Source organism: Sinocyclocheilus rhinocerous, unplaced genomic scaffold, assembly GCF_001515625.1.
Source record: "Sinocyclocheilus rhinocerous isolate Xijiao unplaced genomic scaffold, SAMN03320098_v1.1 scaffold789, whole genome shotgun sequence".
NCBI classification, from domain to species: domain Eukaryota; kingdom Metazoa; phylum Chordata; class Actinopteri; order Cypriniformes; family Cyprinidae; genus Sinocyclocheilus; species Sinocyclocheilus rhinocerous.
The window spans coordinates 280,207-305,710 of record NW_015667306.1 but is presented as its reverse complement, the minus strand read 5'-3'; the positions used below and the strand labels follow the sequence as shown (position 1 = coordinate 305,710).

The 25,504-nt window shown below is 35.4% G+C and overlaps 1 pseudogene; it reads left to right on the top strand.

Moving 5' to 3' along the window:
• LOC107733740 (sodium bicarbonate transporter-like protein 11) overlaps positions 1-25,504 on the top strand; it is a 64,829-nt pseudogene that overhangs the window by 18,942 nt on the left and 20,383 nt on the right.

Here is a 25,504-nt window from a genome sequence, read left to right as displayed (position 1 = left end):
GGTGTCCTTAGACCATATCAAAATCTCATATCCATCAAAATATATATTCAATTGAATAACAACAGAGATATAAATATGCATATTTTAATGAAAAATTACTACTATGTCTTCTTATAGAAGAAGGAGGTTAATTTTAAAAGTATTACTCTTTTATAAGGAATTTGTCAACATCAAAACCTTTTAAAAATCTGTCTTCATTCTTAAGTCCTCTTTAGATATTTAACCTGCTATGAGTTCAAAAAGTCAAACAGACAAGTTTAATAGTGGGTGAAATTCTGTGAAAAAAATTAAAATAAAATAAATGTAAGTAATTATGCTTATATTTTCACATATCGCAGCCATAATATGTCAACTCTAAATTGTGAATAAATTGTTTGGGATTTTTAAATTAATTTCCCTAATTTTAAATTGATCTTGGTGGTAGCAACCAAAGAAAAAATTTAATCAAAACTGTAATATTTTCTGTCTTAGTGTGGTGACAATTCAATAGATGAAGCTGAATATCAGTTTGAAACCATCCAGTAGTCTAAATTGATTTATTCGTTAAAATGAATGCTAGATTGATCAATATTTATAATAACTATTTTACACATTATTTTTGTATCTGTTGGTGTTGACATTTATTGAGAAGAAAAACACATTTAAAAAAAGAAAAAAGAAAATAGAGGCCAGAGACAGCAACCGAACATGTTGAACAGATTAATCCATAATAATTGCTGGATAGATAACCTTTTTTGTCCCAGTACTGAAGAATCAGTGCTTGATCAAACCTGCTTTGTTCTCTTACGGTAATAAGAAACACTTATTCATGCTGTGTTATTTAACACACACTCGTGGTTATTTGAAGTCTTTTGTTAATTGTGGTTTTAATTTCTCTTCCAGAGGCTCCCCCCTCAGGGATGGCTAAGAATGGATACTTCTATCAAGAGATGGGTGAGTGAATGTTTGTAGAAGTTGGTTGGTGTGTGTTTGTTTGTTCAACACATGGCCTGGAAGAGAGCTATGAAGGTCAAGCTGGGAGTAAAACACAGGCAGAAGGAAACTCCTTTCTACAGTATTTAAAGCATGCCCTCATTTCTGACTTGCAGGAATATTCAAAATATAACATTTCTGGATTTCTCATTAGTGTCAATGAGAGACAAGTTTTCTGCCTCTGATTCTGCTGCAGTGAAGCCCAATGCAGCAAAATCTGAGCAAAAATAAATAAATAAATAAAAAATCTCTAGTGCCTGGAAATGTCTGTAAAATTAATTGTGCAAAATTTGTTAGTGCAGGTAAAGCTTGTGGCATGTTCAGATTTCTCAAGTATTCCCTCATTATGCCATTTCAGAAATCACTGTTTATGTCATCTCTCTCTCAGTTTAATTCAAGGGGCTCTTGTTTATACGTATGTAATTATAACAAAGTATGGGGGGTATTTTCAATAAATGAGTTAATTTGTTCATGAATAGGCTTTCAGTGAATCATACACTTATGAATATGATCAACCACGGTGCTCTGAGCTTGAAAGAGCGAGCGAGAAAAGGGGAAAAAAGGGGAGCGCCGTCGTCGGGGAGAGGAATATCCTCTCGCCCGCTCACCGTTGGTCCAGGGCATTAGAGTCAATGAGCACACGTGGATTAACAGCCCCCTCTCCTCTCCAGCTTTACATAGAGAATAATAGAGGGAAGGATTAGTGAATAAATGAATAGATGAGGAGAAAGATATGGAACCGATAGCCACTCACATGCCACATTCAACCAGAGAAGCGAGAACAATAACGAGCTGCCATGTGTGGATAAATCACAGCTTCAGCCACACTCTGGCTACACAGTCACATCTGTGGGGTATTAAACCCCAAGAACACTTTGTATTCAACAGGAAAAAAGAGAGAAATTTATGGATTATTGAAGCCTTGTTGTGTTTACATTGAGGAACTGTCTTATCGTGCTGAAATATCAATTCAGAATGGATGGATTAAATGTACAGTGTAGCATATTAAATTTGTAAATTAATTGTAACTTTAACATATGAGTTTGTCAGTAATTTATAGGGTCAGCAGGGGACAGTGTACAGTATGTATGTAGATATGAAAAGTTCAGTAATATTAATAAGGATTAGTAGAAATTTATTTTACATTTAATATTTATTTTATTTTAATATTTATTTTATTATATTTTATTTAAATGAAGAGTAAATGAATAGTGTGCTGTTGTAAATTAATATTATATTATAATATATCCTGTCAAATTTACAGTAAAAAAAATAGATGTGGTTGCCAGAAATTCGTTGTAAAAATATGATGACAATGTTTCCAGTGTTATGGGATATTGGCAACTGTAATGTAATCGGTTACAGATTACAAGTTACCCTATTTAAAATGTAATAAGTAGTGTAACTATTTCAATTACTTTATTAAAGAAATGTAACTGATTACATTTGGTTACTTTTTTGATTACTTTTTACATTTCTAACAAATGTTTTCAACTGTTAATCATTTTCAAACATTTAAACCATGCAGGGTTAACTTTACAGTAGGACTTGGCTTTTTAATTTATGCAATGGTGAGAAAAAAAAATTGGCAAAATACATGAGGAAAAAAACTCTGTATTCGGTATTCGGCCTTCGGCCCAGTGTTTAATTTTGTTCGGTTTTGGCTTCGGCCAAGAATTTTCATTTCGGTGCATCCCTAGACTCAACACTGATTACTGTCAGACTTTCAAAATCCCTCATCACTTAAATTAAGATTATAATATTTTAATTTTAAAAATCTGACTTTAGCAACTCTTTTTACTTTGAGATAATTGTGAGGTTAAATATAGATTTAAAATAATAACAAGATATAGTTTAATAGCTATGATACTGTTTTTGAAATCAAATCTTTGCATAGCTATGACAGGAAACACTGGCATCTAGCAATGCCTTGGAAAAAAACTAAAAAATAAAACATATACATAAACTCAAATAGTAGCAGTTATCGAATATAAGCATGTGTCCTATTCTGTGTTCTAAACTCCTGAAACATTGGTGTCTCATATTTTAGAGCAGTCAATGCAATTTGGGAAAGAAATTAATTAAATCTGTATGTGGGTGTGTGTGAAAATATTGTGATGTAACCCCCTTTGTAATCATTAACATTTTCATAAGTAACTGATTTAATTACACATAACTGATTACAGTTACATTTACTTTGTAATTAAATTACGTAACACTGTTACATGTAATTAGTTACTCCCAAACACTGCATATTGGTGCCTGTATATTTCACAACTTATAATCATATAGTTCATTAAGTGATATAATGTTAAAATACCAAAATCTGCTTTTTACCTTTAAAATGTGCTGATAACCATCATAATAATACAAGTGGTTCATTAGAAAGCCACATAATGAATCGGACATAGCTAATATTCTTATATAGACAGTGCACAGGGTCATACACACAACGACAAAACACCATCAGAGTAACATGTGACACTAAAATAATGTAGTAAACACAAACACAAATAACAAAGTGGAACACAAAACACCATAATGTACCTTACCGATATCAAAAATGAGAAGAAACTAAATTATTTGCATAAAATATAATCATATATGACTTTTGGGAATGTCTTTTAGTAAATTATATGCTAATTCAGTTTTTATTTGCAAAAAAAAAAACATACATTTGACAGTATTTTACAGTAAAATTACATATAAAATGATGTTAAACCATTTACAGTTTTTCACTGTATTTGGAAAGGTAGCTGACAGTTAGCATGTTTTTACTGTAGCATTTGTAATTTTTATGTAATATTTACAAACATTTTGTGTGTATTAAAATATGTGTTAAAAAGTATATATAGATTGAGGCTGTTGGGTGTGTGTGTGTCTGCTCTTAGAGCAGAGGGAGAGAGAAGAACATGAGGAGGGGAGCGAGGAGCAAGAGGAGGGCCAGGACTCTCCCATCCCATCAGGAGATGACATTCATCTCTACGGCAACCAGACACACCAAGGAGGGACAGGTCAGTGAATGTGTGTTTGCGAGTGAGTTCAGGGTGGGATGACAGTTAGACCCAGAGCTGTTGATTAGCTCTGGAGATGCTCAGGTTAGCAGGTCAGTTGTTGCTACGGCAACAGTCTCAGGTGTGCTGTGATTATGTCGCGCACCCCCACCAAGCCCACACAGGTCATCTGTTGTCACTCAAAACCACACAAAGTCGTCTTCTCCTCTTTCTGTCCTCAGTCTCTGCAGGAAAATGTAATCAAAGATGACAATTGGAAAAAAAAACAGTGGAAACCGTTGACATCTCCATTGTAATTTACTTTTTAGTATATAGTGCATGCAAAAGGCCAAATAGTTGCTTTTAAAAACCACTGGTAAATATTCTCTAAAGTCTGCAAGGAAGAATGGACATTGTTTGGAAAACAAATGTTATTGCATTCATCATTTCTCATCATCATTCATCATTGTTTTGTATCTATAAACTTTACTGTTTATAGATACAAAACACTGATATAACTCTCTTTTTAAATCATATGAGATGCTAGCAGTACATGAACAGCCAACTGATATTTTATCTGGAAAGTTGCCAATAAAGTTGTCTAAATCCAAAATGAAGATTCACCAGGCAGCACAACGTGAAACGTTTAGCTACAGTATTCAACAAAGGTCAAAAGAAATGAGGAGAAATAATAATATATTGCAGTCAAAGACACTGGATTACAATTCTCATGGGACTGAATTAGCTAAAAAACATTAGGCAAGTTGCCTGGTAATTTTTATAGTGGTTGTGGAAAAAAAAAAGTTATAATGTGTTTTTGTGAAATGCATATTTACCTAAATGCAGATTTATGCTACAAGCTCTTTGTAGAATTGTACAGTAAGAAAGTTATTTCCCTTAACCAGGAAATTAACGTTCTTAGAATTGACAGACAGTTGACCCTGAGAGGTCAAGTAAATATCTACAGCGGATCTAAATATTTGTAATTAATTATAACTAGTTATGATTAATTATTCATATTTCCCCATGAGCTGATTCGCTACACTTAGGTAAATCTAGTCCTGTCTGAACAAAGCTTTTGTTATCTCTCATAAATCTGTATGTTGAATGTGCGCCACATCTGCAAAAAGGTGCGTTTACACAAACTTAAGTACATAAGTACCAATGAATCACATGCTCCAAGGTTGCTGACTGTTAAATGGCTGCTAATGGATCTAAACATCATAAGTATAATTTGTATTTTATTTTATAACAACTATAATATATAACAACTTGACCTGTCCTGATGAACAACGAAAGTGCACTACACTGTTAGGCCGGTTTCACACCTCACGCGTGAGCGGCACGTGAGCAGCGGGTATTTTTTCAGCGTGCATGTTAACAAATGAGTGCATTCACACCAGGAGCAGGAGCGTCGCATGAGCAGTGCTGACACAATGTTTTCGGTGCTGAGTCTATTTTTGCTGTGCTGCTCATGCTCAATTAAAGTGACAGCACACTTTGATGGACAAAATAAATATGATTTCACACAAAAAGGGCTTTATAAAAAACATAAACAGCATGTTCTATATCAAAGTATGACTGAAAGGACATAATCGGAGCTGTTTTTGTTGTTTACCATTTGCATGCAAATCCCCATGTTAACAAACTTTCAAGACTTTAAAACTTTCAAGTTTATAACTGACCAACTTGTAAAAACGAATTTATAGGTCTTTTTGTAAAGAAATATGTACACTGTAAAAAAATGTTAACCATTTAACAGGTTTTTACTGTAGCATTTTTACAGTCTTTTACCATTAAATTCACAGTCATTTTTTACAGTGTAGCTTTGGAGCCGCTGCTGTGACACTGTACAAACACTTCCAGTGTGAATAATCTGGCGAGTCTGCAACTGCAGTGACGATGTAGTTTTGCGAACGTGAAGCTTACACGAAGCTCTCAAGCTTGCGGTGTGAAACCAATGTGGAGTTTAGCTAATCACAAATCATTTACATATAAAAAGTTCTGTAGGTACTGTTGGAAAAACAGCCTGTTTAAAAACGGATCAGAAAGAGGCTGGAAAATGGCCATGTAAAACAACAACTGTTTTTGGTGCATGAAACCTCGAGTAACATTATAATTGGCCTTCAAGGGGGGAAAAAATGCTACAATATAGCCCCATTAAAGATTTTTGCTGCATTTACTGTTTTGCATAACTGAAAACTTTTGAAACTTATAATGTCTTATGGATGATGTAATATATCTATTAATAGGGTTGCTATTTGCCCTGATGCGCTGCTGCTGTTGAAAGTGAGCGCAGCTTCAGTAATATCAGCTGACCCAGAATCAGACAAGCAAATGTTCTCTCTGTGTTTTCTCAAATACAGTTAGTTCTGTTTTAAATTCTCTTTTCTGCGTGAGTGACTCCTGCTGTGCATTTGGTGGGCTCACATTAGGATGAGTGGGGTTTGTTCACACGTTATCTCATCCGGTCTGATGTTCTGTCATCCTCAGCACACAAGCTGTCAGCACTTGTCTAGATTAAAACCAAATTCCACTCCTCTGACATACTGCTAAGAGTTTGAACTGTGTGGGATGCACGCATGTGTGTGTGCATGTGTGTTTGAATAAACCAGGGCCTCCACACATTTCATTTTAAGTGATAATTCCCATGATTTCAGCAGTTGGCTGAACCGAACACCCAGCCATGTTATTTAGCATACTGCTGGGTTTTTAATGCTGCTTGATTGCTGGGGGTGAAGCAGGGGTGGTGAGAAATAATTACATACTACAAAAATAAAGCAAAACAAATATTACCTAATATGAGATCAAATTATGTCTAAACCACTCATTTTTCTGAAGTAACACAGTCGCACACAAGTCAGTAGAGTTCTAGAGGGAGGCAGCATCTCTTTTGCCTCCCTTGAGCTCGCTGAGTTCTCATCACTGTCCTGTAGGATGGCGTAATTGTGAGGAATGCAATGTCCTTCTTGGCAGCACTATGATTGGCTGATTACTCTTCCACAAATTTGACTGAATGGGTCAGACTGCAGGAAATGGATGGACTGATGTCAGAGTAAACAGCTCATCCACTGCCATGACCAGTTTCTGTTGCATTCATGTCAAAATTAACTTGAATTTCTTGAAAAACAAGAAATTATCTGTAAAGTGAGCCGGTTTTTAGCAACCATGCAGTTTGGTGAAATTAAAAATTCATCACCGTTGTGGGCATCACAACCTTCTCCACACTCTCAGTATTTATTGAGGATTTGTTAACATAATTGGTACATGAAATGTGCTTGTCATTGTATTATTGTAGTCATTATTTCTGAAGTAATGTAAAAATAATGTTTAAAGGGATAGTTCACCCAAACCACCTTCGTTCATCTTCAGAACACAAATTAGGATATTTTTGATGAAATCCGAGAGCTTTCTGACCCTATATAGACAGCAAACAACTGACACGTTCAAGGCCCAGAAAGGTAGTAAGGACATCGTTAATAAGTCCATGTGAGATAAGTGGTTCAACTGTAATATTATGAAGCTACAAAAATACTTTTTGTGTACAAAGAAAACAAAAATAACGACTTTATTCAACAATTTCTTCTTCGTGAATGCGTGTTGTTGAAGACTGACACAGAAGAGAAGAAATTGTTGAATAAAGTCGTTATTTTATAAACTTTATGAGACTATGATGTAACTTGTTTTTAGTTATGTGATTTGGTCACCATCAAATTGAACTGAACTTGAGCAGTTCTGCAAAGAAGAGTGGGCAAATATTGTAAAGTCTATATGTGCAAAGTTAGTGGAGACAGAGACATATCCCAACATACTAAAGGCTGTTTCTATTTCTGTTTTCTATTTTTATTTCAAATAAATTCTGTTTTTGAAGCTTTCTATTCATAAAAAATTCTGAAAAAATTGATTATAGTTTCCACAAAAACAGTAAGCAGCACAACTAGAGTGATTTCTGAAGGATCATGTGACACTGAAGACTGGAGTAATGATGCTGAAAATTAAGCTTTGCCATCACAGGAATACATTTCATTTTAAAATACATTCAAATAGAAAACACTTATTTTAAATTCTAATAATATTTCACAATATTACTACTTTTACTGTAATGTCAAATAAATGCAGCCTTGGTGAGCATAAGAGGCTTCTTTCAAAAACATCAAAAATCTTTCTTTCAAAAATCAAAAATGACCCCAAACGTTTGAACGATAATGTATATACAACTCATACTGTATATACAAAATTATTACAGTATTATTACAGTTTGCTGCTTGTTGATAGTCCCAAGTGTAAGGTAAATTTCCTAATTTTAACCAATAAACTATGTAAACTACAATGGAACATGAATTTACATTAGACTTAATACTAAAGTAAATACTAAAGTAAACAGATAGAGGGGCTTTGGCTCCTCATTTCAGAAGACCACAAGGGTGAACATACATCTGACTATTACCAGCCTCCGGCAAATCATTGATGCTGGTTTGATTGCATGTGGTTTTGATAACTGGCTAATTGCTGAATTCTCTTTGGATTAGGGTTTGCACCAGTGTAGTTCGAGCTCAATTAATGCTGCCTTTTATCTTATGTTAATACAGTGGTTTCGAGTTTTATATCCAGCAACTCACTGAGCTTTAATTAGGTGTTTAGATAATGCGGTACATTTCAGTTCAACATGATATGACCTCACATAATTGTTAAATGTATATTGCATACTTGTAAACATCTGAAAATACAGATAACAAATGGAAAAGTGATAGAAGGACAGAAGGATGGAAGAGGAGAGAATAAAATAACCGGTTTCACGTGGTGACGGTAAGCCATTAAAAGGTTTGAGAGGTTATGTAACCTTATTAGTTTAACACATAGACTTACCTCTTATTAAACCCCAAAGCTGTGCTTTTATTCTCAATTTTCCCCTTTTAATCCCAAACCCATCTGAGGGGCTGTTTAATCTTGGAGCTAAGGCAGTGGAGGAGTCAGCCGCAGGTCGTGGTAATCCTGCCTGAATATCTCTTTCCAGGGGCAGTACTTCTTGTGGCCCACGCGCACAGGACTGAGGGATCTCTATTTGATAAAGGCTGTCTGCTTTATATAATCTCTATATGGAGGAGGACTTAGCATGCAGCCATCACGTGAGGGTTTCAAGCTCAACTGCAAACCTGAGGACAATACCAAACATGAATTAAGCAAATAAAGGACAGACAGGGACACGGCAACACATGCACGTACACGAGAATGTCCCGTACAATGCTTGTGATCCATGGAGTATGCTGTGATTTATTTGGCGGTTACTAGTAAACAGTGTTGTGGGAGTGATATTTTGTTTTGTATTCAGGGACTGAACTGTTTCATAGCAGATATTTGTGATGTTGGGTTAAGTTGAGGAGATCACAACGCAGATGGCTTTTATGTTCACTGTTGCTGTTTTTTTTTTTAATGATTTTATGCTATCAGAGTGTTCACTTTGAAACTAGTCGTTCTCTTCTTAAAAACTCTAAAAGCTGTTTTATGATGGTTGTTGTTTTGGCACACTGTATTCACCCCTCAGGCCTCCTGTTCTTTTTCCTACAGAATCTGATGTCCACGGCTGTGTGCTGCTTAACACGTCTCGAAGGGTGAGACTTTTCATTACATCCACATGCCAAACAGACCTTATAAGATGCATAGTCCCCGCCTGAAGTTATGTGCACACCTGTGACTGCACATTAATTGAATTCTGTATTGATATACCAGTCTACATACAGTGGGGCCCAAGAGTGTGAGACCTCTTTTTTAAAATCTGGTATTTGTTTATTTAAACATGCAAATAAAATGTTTTAGGACATTTTAAAACAAAGCTTTTGACATAAAATGATGAAAAAATATATATATACTGGATAACATGATCATCAGGTTTTACCTAATACTGTAGCATTCTGAATTCTGCATTCTAAAATTAATTTTACTACTTTTTTACCCAAATTACTATCAGTTATTATGATTCTGCATTCTAAAATTAATTGTACTACTTTCTAATCAAATGATCAACTATTCACTCAAATTGTTATACTGACCATTTAATTTCTAATGAAAAATGTAATGAATTAGACAAGAATCCAAAATAGAAATATTTTCAATACAGTATCAGATACATACTAACTGTATAACATGCCTAATAACACTGTAATACACAGTTTCCAATGACTTATTAATCAGTTATCCCAAGGTCATGGAAAACATGGCAATGTCAGGAAATTTTTTATTATTTATTTATTTTTCTAAGAACAGTCATGGAAATTTCTATAATGAACATACAGTTTTCAAACTATACTGAGCTGTAAAATATTTCAGCTGCTAAAAATGTAGTTCTTGTGTAGAGTAATCCTTATTCAGGCAGAATGCGTTTTTGCTTCAAAAAATTTGAGATGCAGGCAGTTTTTAGAATGCTGTGTCATGCGCGAGACGCTGCAAAAGATGCAATACACAAAATCAGTCAAACACGTTTTGACATAGAGTGTATACATAGAAAACAATGGAAAAGTAGCACAGTGGGATGCAAAAATATGTTCTGTGTGTGCCTCTTAGTCACAAGCCATATTGCATCTATCCATTTTGATATACCCCAGCGACTTAAGACTGGTTTTGTGGTCCAGGGTCACATATGATTATAAAAAAAAATTGTATATATGTTATTTACTTTGAATATTTTTTTTTGCATTGCTTGCATGTACCTCTGTGTGTTCCCTCAGTATGTGAAGCTGATGAACTTCGAGGAGGAAGTGCGAGCTCACAGGGATCTGGACGGATTTCTGGAGAGGGCCAGTATTCTGCTGCATGAGGACGAGGCCTCTCTAGACGATGTGTTAAAGACCATGCTCCGCCACGTCTCACAGGACCCTCACACCGCTGAGCCCAGCTGCAACTTCGAGGAGATCATGAGCTCCCTCTTCACAGATGCAGGGTCACAGGAAGTCAATGGTGAGTGTGTTTGTTTCTATTTGTGTGTTATTTCATGAAAAGCTTATGAAAGGTTGCTCAATACCTCAGAGAGCTGATTTGACTGACACCTCAAAGGATATAAGCACAGCAGTTTGACGTTAGTCAATGTTATTTTAATTTAAAATGCTTTATAAATTATAATACAAATTTTACATTAAAAAGGGACAGAAGAATGAATAACAGAGGGAATTGTGCAGAGACAGACAGAAAAAAGAGTTCAGCAATAATAAAGTCCATTTTCATCTCTGCTGACCCCAAAGCTTTGAAACTCAGTCTAGGATATGTCAGAGAGAGAACTTGCTTTGAATGACCCCATAAAGGGAAGTCAGGTGATAATAACACTCTTCTGTCCAGTCATTTACACATTAGACTCACTGGAATTGTCAAACCTTCCCAGAGGACACACAACCCTTTATGACAGTGATGAAGTCAAAGAAAATATAGACGAATCACAAAAGTGAAGCTGAGAGCTGAAATACCTTCAAGGCAGGAGCAGCTGAAAGGAAATTAATAATTGTGTATAAAATGTATATTTCAAGATTGAGTACATAAGATATTTGAGTTAATAGTTAAGATACACTAGTATCTTAAGAACTTTACTAGTTGGAATACACTACATGACTTCTGTACAGGTTTTTGGTGCTGTTTGCAGTTTGCAGAAAGTCTGCAGATTTTGGTCAGTCAGAGTTGACAGATTTAACAGAAAATCACATAGTGTATGATGGGCACAGACTCAGATTTTGTAGCTTCAGATTGAGAGTCCATCCAGTCGGAGGATGTTAAACATGTTTAATATTTTGAGTCGATTCTAGCAAGGAAGTGCATGCTTTTGCATGAATTTGTTGTGTTCGAGTTTTCAATAACTTGAAAAGTCTGATATTGTGTGATCTTCAGTCATTTAGTGTATGATGCCCAGTTTTTCCTCTGTAACCATTTACAAAGTCGGCAAATGTATGATGCCTAGTTTTTTCAAATCTTTTCAGATTTCAGAACTCGTGTAGTGTATTCCAGACCTTACACAAACGTTTATGAATTTTATCATTGTTTTTTGTGTGTGTGTGTGTAGAATTTGTGCTTACATTTTTTTAAATATATTTTTTAATTTAATTAATTATTTTTTATTTAATTAAATATTTAATTTTAATGTATTTGCATTGACTAAATTGTTATGAAGCAAGAAAATGTCTTTTAAAGACTGACCAGCATGTTCAAATGTGAGGCTGGTAGTACACATACATAGTGGTTGCTGTTGGGTTACTGCACATTACTGCAGCTATCATTAGATCTACTCTACTGGGTCATTTTATTCACTGGCCCCTGGACACCCAGCATTTTCTAAAAATGGTCCCAAAGCTTCGTAATTCAAGTATCCCTGCTTTATGAGCTCAGCTGGTCTCTGTAACACTAACTCCTCTCTCAGGAAGACTGACAGATTCTTCCAAAAACAAGAAACCTCTGGCATACTCTCAGCTAGAGGTGATGCTTCACCACCAGAGATTTTGGCAAACTGAATGCCTCATCTACTAATTTATACATGTTTGAAGCCCTAATATTTACAGTCAGCATTGAAATTAAGCAGCTAATTAGGACTCCCTGCCAAAAACACTTACGAGAGACAAGGGTAAAGGAAACCTTTTTATTGAGATACACAGTCCTATTATATGTTGTGATTGAACGTATCTGTCTCTCAACCCTGATATTTCTCACCACTCGATGCTCAGATATGATTTCTTGAATCAAAATGTACTATAATAAATTAAATATTCATGACAACACAACATATATAATCACACAGCATTGTAAATCTATCAAGCCGCATGAATGTGTCATTTGCTTCTGAGATTTTCACAAGCTGGCAGCACGCTTTTTCTGGATTGTATTGATCGTTTCCGGCTCACCAGTAATCTCTGTGTTCTTATCATCGTTGCCAAATTCACACTGAATACACACAAAATATCATTGGCTATCCTGGGCACCAATTAAGCCCAGTCCTGGACTTTACTGTACCGTCACTCCAGTTCGGTCTAACATGGCACCTATTGTGTGCCCAGACTCTGTCAGATTGTGTGAATGGTGAGATGTGAATTATCGTTAGTTGATTTTTTTTTTTTCTTTTTTTTTTCAAGTCTAGGGATGATACATTCCCTCTTGTCTCTGTTGCTAGGATACATAGCTCACATGTGAGCAAGAATAATATTAATGATATGAGCCTGGGAACATGCAAATGAGCTGATGTGTGATTGGATTAGGAAATGTGAATGTCATGAATATGATAATGTATGATCATTTGGTTGAGAATCCATGAATGGGCTCTAATTGTGAGTGCACTGATTGTATGTGCGCGCGGCAGGTCTTTAACACACAGACACACGCACACTCTTGCACACACAACCCAAAGTCTATCAGTATGAAGATCAAATTAGAATGAAATGGGAATAAAGATCTCATTCAGCCAAGATGCAAGCACAATGAAAGATGGAGAAAAATCATATTTCATCTGAGTAAAGCGATCTGAGCATCTGCCTGACAACCCAGCCCCAATTAGTGAGAGAGGGAGGTTCGGTGTGTCTGTGTGGGTGGTGGGTTATCTGAATTTGTGTCTGAGAGACGTTTCACTCTTTCTGCTTGCTTTTAGGGTTCACAACATGTGTTTCTGTGCTCAACCTAACTTTAATCTTTCCTTTTCAAGCTGAACTCAGTTTCAGTGTGTGTGTGTGTGTGTTTCTGTGTGTGTGTGTGTGTGTGTGTGTGTGTTTGTGCACGTGTGCGTCTCTGTGTCTCCAATTCTCTCGCACAGACAGGTCGCAGAATTTCATTTTCTATGACAACGGTAAGAACGATATGATCAGACGTGGGATATTACCCACAATTCATGCGTTTTCTCCCGTGTGCCGATGTTTCCGGTGGGTGTGATTGACATGAACCATTAGTCCGACAGACACGCGAGTCTCTGTTTTCTTATTCAGATCCATCAATTTGCTGTATTTTCCAGTTGATGCAGTGACACAATCCAATTTGAAATCAGTATCCACACATCTGAAATGACAAGATTTGGTGTTGTTTTAAAAGAGTCGGTGGTGAATGCTGAGTGATTCCCTTCCCTGTGATGGTGGTGCTTTAGATTGGGCTGTATCATTGTCTCTCCCTCTCTCTCTCTCTCTCTCTCTCATTCCTGCCTCATTGCCTTTCGGTCTGATTGGCTGTGCATGGATTCCACTGTTGTGATTGAAAAAGCCCACTGTCATTCTGATGTCTTTTTCTGCTTAATATTTATGCAGCACACACACACACACACAAGGAGTGAACAGACTTTTTAATATCTTGAGGAAAAGTCTTTAGTGTGTGTGAATAAAAGCATCTCATTCCATCCTGATGTCCAGGCCTCTGGCAGTTATCAGAAGGGGTGAGGTGCGGTTGGCCTAGATGATTGCCTGAATGTTAATGTGTGTATATTTGGGCTGGACGATATAGCTGTAAACATTATATCTGGGTATTTTTCAGCTTTTTGACAATATGCAGTATACATATCTATACTTTTTTTCAAATAGCTAAAAACTATTTGAAAATAACCAAGATATATTTTCCATAGGGTTACTAACTGAATCATCCACAAATAATGATATTTAATTATTCTTATTTGTATGATCCATTATAACAATGTATACCTAATTTTTGAAAGTATGATATTATATGTAATCATAATCATAATAAATATAATTTAAATCACAATGAGATAAAGATTAAATTTATAATATAATATAATATATAATATAATATAATATAATATAATATTTTTTTTACTAAACATTTTAAGCAAGTAAAATGCCACACAGGGACATCTGTTAACATTTTTCACAAATTGTTGACAGTGTTATTACACTTGAGACATTGAGACTATTATAGTTCTACGATTATACTATTATTTAACTATTATAGTGGGGTTTTTTATATGTCTATATAGTTAATTTTTATTTCAGTTTTAGTACATCAATTATTTTAGTACATCAAGTGAAATAAATAATTATTTTATATTTTATATCATTTAAAGTTTATTTTATTTCAAGTTTCATTTTTATGGTTTTAGTTAACTCTAATAACCCTGATTGTTAAAACAGAGTTTAAACTGCCATTTTGAATTGAATCACACTTCCCAGTTCTAGCTGCTTTTTTGCTACAGAGGTTTGAATCAGAGACAGTATCAAAATATCTTATCAAACTACTCACATATGAACATACAAGTTGTGACACAATGTGCAAGCGTGAAACTGGCCTGTTGGCATAGTCTTACAAACGTAATGGCCAGAAAACTTTTAAACATCCCAATATTTGTTCTGTTTTTATCAGCAGCAAAATAATATACAGTATAATATACAGTCTTGTAAATATTAATCCAGTTGTAGTGTTTGTGAAGGTGTGCATGTTTGCCTTAGTGTACATGCTTTTATGGACCTGCTCAACATGCATCATTGTACTTTTGATTTTCAAAAGTATTGTGGAAAGAGATGGTCTGGTTTTTCCTTCACGAACACACCAAGTACACAATTATCTCAGCTGTTTGTCCTCCTGCCAATTCAGCGGTCTTCATATTGCCCTGTATTGCTCCGTTGATACATTTCCCTCTCTTTTCCCCTCCTTCTCATTCTTTCTCTCTTCCTGTCTTATTTCTCGATGGTGCTGAGTGTGTTGTCATGGTGATACCCATCTGTCCATGGTGTGAGTGTGTGATGTCTTATTGATGAGACAGTGTGACTATGTGCCAGAGACATCCATCCTGCCTGCTAAACAGCACACACACACATGCGCGCACACACACACATTCACAAACACATATTGTTTTTGCTGGTCATGCTGAACAACTCACACCTGTCACCTCTGCCGGACAGAGGACGTATACACACACTTACAAACACACATACATGCTTTCATACTGCTTGTGGTTAATATGCTGGACAGCTCACACCTACACAAGACAGAGGGCAGGGAACACACACACACACACTGATTGATTAATTTAAATGAAACATTTGGTGGTGTTCTTGGAAAGGTCTTCATTGTCACTCATGCTGGCTGCAGTGATGTGTATTGTCCTCTGGTGAGCTTCTGCTTCTGTTCTACCTTGATATGCATTAGCCTTTTCATGGAGATGAGTGGATTTTGATTTAATTACCGGCCCTTCCATCAATTCACATCCTCTTGTTTGTTTTTTGTGTGTGTCACCATGTACAGTGAAAGTCAGTCGACTTAATCTTGGTGTCAAACTCATGAGTAGTCTCACTTCTGTTCTTCATACTCAATTTGCACTTGATGTGCAGTACTTTTGAAGTGGCATCCAGATTGTAGTTAACTTGAATTGATTGTTTAGTTTCTTTCTTCATGCATGGTCATCCATTGTCTGTATTGCATGGCCGCTCACGACTGACCCCTTGCCTTCTCTCCTCACAGTGCATCTATTGTCAGAGACGCTGCAGTGTGTGACAGCCACAGCCACGGGGATCCAGTACCAGCAGTCCTGGCTTTGCATCCTGTGAGTTACCTGGATCTGTCTTACCTGTAATGCTGATCCTTCAGAGGTTCTAGAGCAGGGATGTCTGAAGAAATCCCATGAGATAGTAAAATATTATTATAACTAGGACTGCCAATTTAACTTTGTGTATTTAATTAAAAAATATACAATACAGTTCAAAAGCCTGGGGTCAGTAAGATTTTTTTTAAAGAAATTGATTTGTATTCAGCAAGGATGCATTACATTGATTAAAATTGCCTGTAAATACATTTATAATGTTACAATAGATTTCTATTTAAAATAAATGCTTCTCTTTCAAACTTTTCCTTAAATACCGTATTAATGGCTGCTGAAAATTCAGCTTTGACATCACAGGAATAAATTGTATTTTAAAATCTATTAAAATAGATAGTTATTTTTATATTTCACATTATTAAAATGTTACTGTATTTTTATCAAATAAATGCAGCATTGATAAGCATTAGAGACTTTTTTAAAGTAATTAATAATTTTAATAAAACATAAAAATTATTTTCAACCCCAAACTTTTGAAGGTTAGTGTACTGTATATAAATATTTAAATATTTAACAACATTAATAATAATTTTAAAAAACAAAACAAAAAAAATCTAATCATTCTATCTGAATAATATGTAAACTCTCTAATAATGTGTTCAGTGATTAGCAATTAAATCAAAATGTTTTTGAAAACTTATGCAAATATCACTGGCTATCATTAATTCAACAAATAATTAATTAGATTTTACTTTTTATCAAATGACAGCCCTAGTTTTAACTAAGATATATTTGTGTCCAGTTGTTATAAATGTGAAATTAATTTAATGACCTTCTGTTCTAATACAAATGACATAAACCCTTTATTCTCTTTAGCAAAAAAGAGCCAGAAATAGGTGTCCAGTGTAACCTCAGCAGGTAGCCAGTGAGATTTGAGGGATGCATTGAACAGTTGATGCTAGTGAATGCTTTCCAGAAAAAAAATATCAAGATAAATGGAATATTCGAGGTCAATGTACAAAATGCTCAGAAGACATATCTGGGGCAAGAGTACAACATTAGATGACACTGTCAGACATAGGACACCTCAGTACAAAATAGGGTAGAGGACTTCGTAGTCTCTCTGCAAAAAAAGCAATCAGTCTGAGAGATTCATTGAAGGAAGGCCAATCTAGAGGTGAGCCATGTCAAAACAGGCATCATGACAGCAGAAGCGTTTGCCAGTATTACATTGTCAATGCAGTTCTGTGCCAGGGAGTCCTTGAATCGTCAATTAAAAATCATTTATCGCCTTCTCTTGGGTTAAGATGTCTTTGTAGTGCTGATGTGTTGTCAACTGTCTGTCTATAAGGAGTTATTCAAGTGGACATGCACCCTGGCGTGTCCTGTCTTCTCTTCAGCCTCTCGAGGTCTCGCTCTGCTGAATACTGTAGCTACCCACATGAAATTCTGACTAGAATTTCATGAAATAAAATTGGCTGACTTTGAAATAAAACTGTTCAAACAAAAAAAAAAACCTTATCAAAACAGTCAACTTAAAATTCGGGATAGATTTCGAGGTATTGTGATAATGAATTACTGCTTGGATCAGTTTGAGCATGTACAGTATAATAATTTCCTCAGGCCAGTGAGGAGGCAGATGGCCTCAGGGATGAAGTTGCTATCATGGCAAGATGAACTTGAGCACATGACTACTAGCATGTCTGCCCGAGGAAGGAAAGGTGAATAGGTGATGCCCATGATGTGATGGGGCTGAGGATCTTTCAACGCCTATTTGAGGTTCACAGGGTTCGGTAAGATTTTTTAAATGTTTTTGAAGGAAGTCTCTAATGCTCACCTAGGCTGCATTTATTTAATCAAAAATACAGTAAAAAGAGTAAGATTGGGAAATATTTTCAGCAGCCATTACTCCATTCTTCAGTGTCACATGATCCTTATTATAATCAACAGTTGTGCTGCTTAATATTTTTGTGAGAAACATGATACGTTTCTGATCAGGAAACATTGATCTCAGGATTTAGTATTTATTTTAAATATAAATATTTTGTAACAATGTGAAAGTCTGTACTGTGACTTTTGATCAATTTTTTGCTTCCTTGCGGATCAAAAGTATTAATTTCTTAAAAATCTTACTGACCCCAAATTTTTGAAAGGTAGCATATAGGCAAATATTTATCTGGTATTGTTGGTATTTTGCTCGGGCATAATTGGTAATTAACTTATGTTTTATTGTAGAAGAGTAAGTTTGTGTTAATAACATCTAGAAAGCTAAACTTAAAACCAGAGAACAAATGGAAACAGAAAGTTTAAGTGTGTACTCTCAAGGAAGATAAAATTGTCCTCTATTCAGTGTATGAGGAATAAGAAAATGAAGATCATGCCAGAGACTCATTAATGGAGATCAGCTAGTAGCAGTTTTGCGATAGCAGTATTTTTGCAGCCCATCTACACCCCAAGCGAGTGATGCAACAAAACAGCTTTGTTTATTATAATGAGAGCGTTCGGAGGAGTTCAGATCTCAGTGCGCGGGCAAAAAGCACACTGTGGGCTCAAACAGTTGTGTGAAAGTGTGCAGTGGACCCCGCACTGCCACACTTGCAGTGTAGTGTGATTATAATGGGAACATTCTATTTTGTCACATCGCACAGCCAGCAGTGTAGATAAAGCATCATTCCACACTGCTCTGAATAGTTGTAGGGGTTCAACTATCTTTATGAGTGCAAATAACTGGAGAAGTGTCAGAGACAAAAGGAATTGCTTACTCCCCAAATATACAGTGGCCCCAAAAACTATTTATACACTTAAGAAAGAAAAAAAAATAATAAATAAAATAAAAAATAAAAAATATATATATATGGTTTGCCATTGCAAAGACGATCAGCTGTCCTTTATTGTTGCAAGCAGTGCAAATACTGATAGATGCTATTCACAAACAATGTAAATAGAAGTAACATGCTATTTGTTCTATAATGTTTAAATAGCAATGGTGGGTAGGGTTAGAGAAAGAGTTTTTTTAATAGGCCAACTTTTGTACAGACGTAACTCTTGTGATCTGACAAGATGAATGCAGCTCTTGAGCAAATCATACATTGATGTCTTTAGGATTCACATCTGTCAAAATCTACCTGCTACCTGCTATCGAGTCATTTATCAAAATAAATTGATCCCCAACAAACCCTATCTAACAGACATCTGCAGGTCATGATTAGGTTCTGATGATTCATCTACTTTCTTTCAGAGTTTTCAAGATCCGCCAACACATTTTCTCTCTCAATACTTTTGCTTAACAGCTGCCAAAACTTTTATCAACAGCCTCTGAACTGTAGCAGTGTCAGGCAGCACCCAACATCAGTGCACAAGCTAACACATCTTATTTTCTTTAGGCAGATGCAGCACGTTAGATGGTATGATATTTCACCAACCACTCCCTGTTAAATTTAACCAGCAGCTATATGCGCTAGTATATTGCTGCAGCAGTTTAAATTAAGTCATTCTCGTTTTTTGTGTGTATTATTAAAAGTGTCAGATTCACAATCATCAGTGCTACTTGGCTGGTGCAATCTATGTTGAATTATTACTGCCTACTTAAAACAAGTGGTAAACTGAATTTTATATAAAAGGGATACTTATGCAGATTTTCTAGTGATAATGGCATCAGTGATTCATAGAATTATGATAAAATGAAGGACAGCATTATAGCTGGGCTTACATCCAGAAACACAATGCAGTCAAGTGCACTTTGTGCATTTTAAAGAACAAAATCAGGTAACCCATAAAAAAACTCTTTCTACATTGCAGAAATAATTTTCTTTCTGTACTGTACTTGGTTTTTACATTATACTATTTTGGTCTACCCTATAATCAGGATTGGGAAATGTCTAAAATTATCCACTCCTAGATTATCATTTATGTATTAACCATTTGTCGCTTTAGATAAATGTGTGACAGACAGACAGACAGACAGACAGACAGATTATTGGCTGTTAATTATGATGAGCTATAAACTTTATTTAACGTGAATTACTGTTAGATTATTAGATGTATTCACATGAGATCAAAAAATTTAGACATCATATATCAAAAGTCAATGAAGACCCTCAGACCCTCTTTGAGGTCAGAAAAAAAGAACCTCAGTGAGGAAAATAAAATAAAAAGGCCAAGTTTCAGCCAATGGCCCACGCTAGCCTAGTGAGCAGAAGATTTGTGTTTCTTTGAATTATGTGCAGACAGTTTTATGGGCAAGAAAGGGAAACAAGTGGCAATGCTGGATGACCCACAGCAGCTCTATGTCTTTACATTTATAGTAAATAAAACAGAACACTTAAATGTGCGTAATGCACCAAAGTGCTTACAGAATAACACAACAGCTTTAGCATGGTTTAGATCAGACTATCTCGTGGCATTTTCCTTTTCTAAAGTCTCTCGTGACCTCAATAAATTGCCTGAGTTTTATGGTTATGAGTGTTAGCTGGATCAATGAGGCAGATTCAGCGCCCCTGATGGCAGGGTCTGAGGATAGGGCCAGTTATTAATGCGTATTTTAAGTAAATTAGACATGCAACAGTGTACTGTTTAATTTTGCTCCTTTGGCCAACCTTTATGGTAATATTTGACTTGATTTATGAATGCAAATTACTGTATATAAAATTACCAAGTCAAGTGCATTGAGTGCTTTTATCTTTTTTGTTTTAATATAGTTAATAGTGTTGATATTAACCTCATAATAGGTGGCGACAGGCCTGTAACAAAAGGCACACACTGTTTTTATTTTATAACTTTATAAGCCTGAAAAAGAACAGGAAGTGCCTTTTTGCCAACCGGCCGACAACCGAATATTATTTTGACACCCCTGTTCAAGAGCTTTCTGTAATCCAATTAGACCTCAACCAGTGGATTTGTTAATGTGTTTGCTGTACTCCTGTTACGTATTGAATTAATCTGATACTATGCCAGGTACATTAAAGCACAGTGTAAATCGTAAAGAGGATTTATGATGATTTATGAACTCTTTGTGACAGCTGTAATGTGAAGAACCTGCAGAGGCGGCATGTGTGTATCTCACGACTGGATCGTCCACAGAACTGGGGGGAAAACTGTGCAGAAGTCCGCTATGTTATCCTCATTCTGGCACCTTCAAAGATGGTAATATAATCTCTCACTCTCTCTCTCTCACACACACACACACACACACACACATACATTGGGTTTCTGTGTTTTATGGGGACATTTCGTAGGCTTAAGGGTTTCTATACTGTACAATCTGTATTTTCTATTCCTTTACCCTAACCCTACTCCTCACAGAAACCTTTCTGCTATTTTAGGTTTTCAAAGAAGATAATTCTTTATAATTTATAAGCATGTTTCCTTATGGGGACCAAAAAAAAAAATGGTATTTTACAACTTTAAAATATTAAATTGAATTATTGTTGGTATGCAATTATACATTTAGTTTCTTAGTAATATTAATTAACAACATGTACTTACAATAGGTTTTGGATTAGGGTTTGGTTTAGGATTAGTCACTTGTAAATATTAACAATATACTGTTATTACTACAGTAAGTACATATAATGTGTAACAACTACACACATTTTTAAAATAAAGTGTTACCTAATTTTTTAACACTCTTACTTTTGATATGATAACTGTTTCATTGTGCTGTTTAAGGACTGGTTAAAACTGTGAGATTAATTACAGTTTTATTCTGTTGACAGTCCTAGTTTTTAACAGTAAAAAAAAAAAATGGCACGTCTCAGTTCATAATTAGTTTGTATTTGTGCACATTTTTGTCATTAATTTATAGAAAACTAATTTTCATATAATATTTTAATTTTAATAGAAAAATAATTATTTAATTTTGGAGAGAACATGTTTTTATAATATTACACTTTTTTCCACATAGTTTCAAATGGATATTTACATTAAAATATATAACTGCCTTCATATTTCAGGAAAAGAATAATCATGTTTGGGGGTCCTTGGCATCAAAAAGTAAAAGAAAAAAAACATTCTTCTGAAGGAGTCAAGTGAAGTTACTGGGGTATTTATCTCAGAAAAAAAAATCTGGAAGAAAAGGCTTGAGCGAAAGTGTCAATTTGCTCTCTTTTTAAACAGTTTGCTATTTATGAGAAACAATTGGGATAATAAAATCTCATTCATGGCAGGTTCAGACACTCTAATACTATCATGTTCAAGTCTTAAAGTCCTGCTCCTGCGTTTCTTGTTCCCCCTGCAGTATCCCTGTAAAGGCTTTGGGGCCCTTGGCTCCCTCCAAGACCATTTTGTGTATCTCTTTGTGTCTGGGTTTACATCGTAAATCTGTGTGTTTGTGTGTATGTGTTTACATCTGTTTACATCTAATCACTCTCTTTCTTTCTCTCTCTCTCTCTTTGTTCTTGCATGCTCTCATCTCTTTCTGTCCTCTGCAATTCGCCCGGCAGTACAGCAAACTTTTTTTTTGCTTCGTAACCTTGTGCTTTTCTCACAAACTCAAATCACATGCGCACACACACACACACACACACACAAACACGTCTTCTCATTACATTAAAAGCTGGATTGTAATGCTGGCACGTGTGGATACATCCTCTTTTCTTGCCTTGTGTTTTAAAACAATAGACAACACAAAATGTTATCTAACTTAAATACCAAATGGACTCAATCCATAAGATGATAAAGCAAAAATCACAAATCTAGAGAACTGGGCAAAAGTGCATATACTCTCTTCTCTTGTATTGGCAGAGTAAGAGCATTTAACTGAAAATAAGTTGAGAATAACTGCAACTGCTGTATTTTCTGCTCAGCAAATGAAGTGATTTCTTGATTACTACATTGAATATTTCCATTAATAGCAGTAATAAATGAGTAACGATCGCCAATTATGTTTGATCTCTGTATTTGACGTTTCTCAGAAAAGCACTAAGACGGCGATGGAGCTGGGCAGGACCTTCGCCAGCATGTTCTCGGACATCTCCTTCAGACAGAAGCTGCTAGAGAGTAAAACCCAAGAGGAGTTCAAAGAGGCACTGCTCATCCAGAGGTACCACCTGACCGCTGCCAAGCGTAAAACCACGGCTGTGGAAGGCGAAGAGACAGACCCACACAGTCAAAAACCACTGAAGGTGTGTGTGCATTGCAGCGCGTGCGCCGATGCTTAAGGTTCACTGTTGTAATGGCTTTAATATGATTGTTTTCCTCTATTCTCTCTTCAGTCCTCGTCCGTCGCTTTCTCTTTCTCCCTTTGCTGTTTAACTTACACTCCAGTGATTAAGTTCTACTGAGCATGTAGCAGCTAATGATGATTTATCTTGTTTGTTACTCCAGTTTGACGCACACACACAAAGTCCGATTCGGCATATGTGAGCATTAGACCACCCTGGCTGAGGTTAGCCGCCTGTAAAAGCCCTCTGTTTTCTTCTCTGTAAAGACAACAGCGGAGGCCCAAATAGTTGTGTTTTTGTTTTTTTGCGTTTTTCACTCCATCACACATCTGGGGAATGGTAACCAGGTGGAGAGGATCATTACTTTGCGTGTGTGTGTGTGTGTGTGTGTGTGTGTGCATGATCACTTGCGCGTGTGCACACTAAAAGCTATTAATCTCTGGCAAATGACCAGGAAAGGTCTCTCTCTTTTTGAATCAGACACAAGCTGTCATGATGAATGAGTGCGGCTCAGTAATGAACACTTAAAGCTGTATGACTTATTTAAACATATCCTGAGACAGGTTCTCTCTGAGTCTCTGACTGACAGAAAACATGCCTGTCTGCCAAAAAGAGGCTAATGTAGGTCATTAATGTGAGACGGACAAACTGCTCCACCACCAAATCCTGACCTGTAAAGCCTATTAAAATTTTATTAATTCAACAAGACACTATATTTGTGTCTGGGGGCAAAGACACACACATACACACCAGTGTTTCCTACCTCAGCATAATTGGTCTTAACTACATGCTTTAGAAAAAAAAAAAACTGTAGTATTTTTCTGTTTCTGTTATACTATAAGTTTCAAATTGTTAACATTATTCAATGGATTAGATATCATGAACTAAAAATGATTGATATTTTACATCATTTATTCAGTTTTATAAACTGATGTATTTTGATCACATATATGAATTACCAATGAACAGTACTAGAATTATATACTGTTCAAAAGTTTGAGGTCAGTAAGTTTAAAAAAAAATTTTTTTTAAAGAAATTTATTATTTTAATGCTTGCATTAAATTGATCAAAAGTGACAGCAAAGACATGTATGATATTACAAAATGTCTATTCATCAGTGAAAATAAGCATTTTATTAAGAAGCACAACTGTTTTCGCCATTCATAATAATAAGAAATGTTTCTTGAGTAGCAAATCAGCATATTAGTTTGATTTCTGAAGGATCACATGACACTGAAGACTGGAGTAATGATGCTGAAAGGAATCACAGGAATATATTATAATCACAGGAATATATTATATTTTAAAATATAAAACAATTATTTTACTTTATAATAATATTTCACAATATTACTGTTTCACTAAATAAATGCAGTTTTGGTGAGCGTAAGAAACTTATTTCAAAAACCTTAAAAATCTTACAGACCCCAAACTTTGGAACAGTAGTATTTATATAATATATAACTTTTAATATTTATGATTGATAAATGCTGTAATTTCTTTTCACTTTGTGGGACTTTAGATTCGTACTGATGCTCAAAACACTAATACACACAAGTAAAAAAAAAATAAATATAAGATAAAATACATTTTAAAATACAATAAAAATGTAGTTATAAAAATATTTATGCACAAACAAATTCACAATTACAAAAGTGTGGGGGCTTTTTATTTATAAAAATGTTTAAGCCAGTATAATTAAATTCTCTGAGATGCACTTGTGTCAGATGTTTTCTGATGCTACATTAATGGGTATTTAAAGTAATGTAACAGGTGTCTTGACTGTGCTTTGCTGATGTAGTTGTAATGCTTTTGCGTTGTACTAATGCTGTTCTAACACTGAGCTGTCTCTCTCTCTCTAGTCTGCAGAATCTGTGTTCTCTCATCT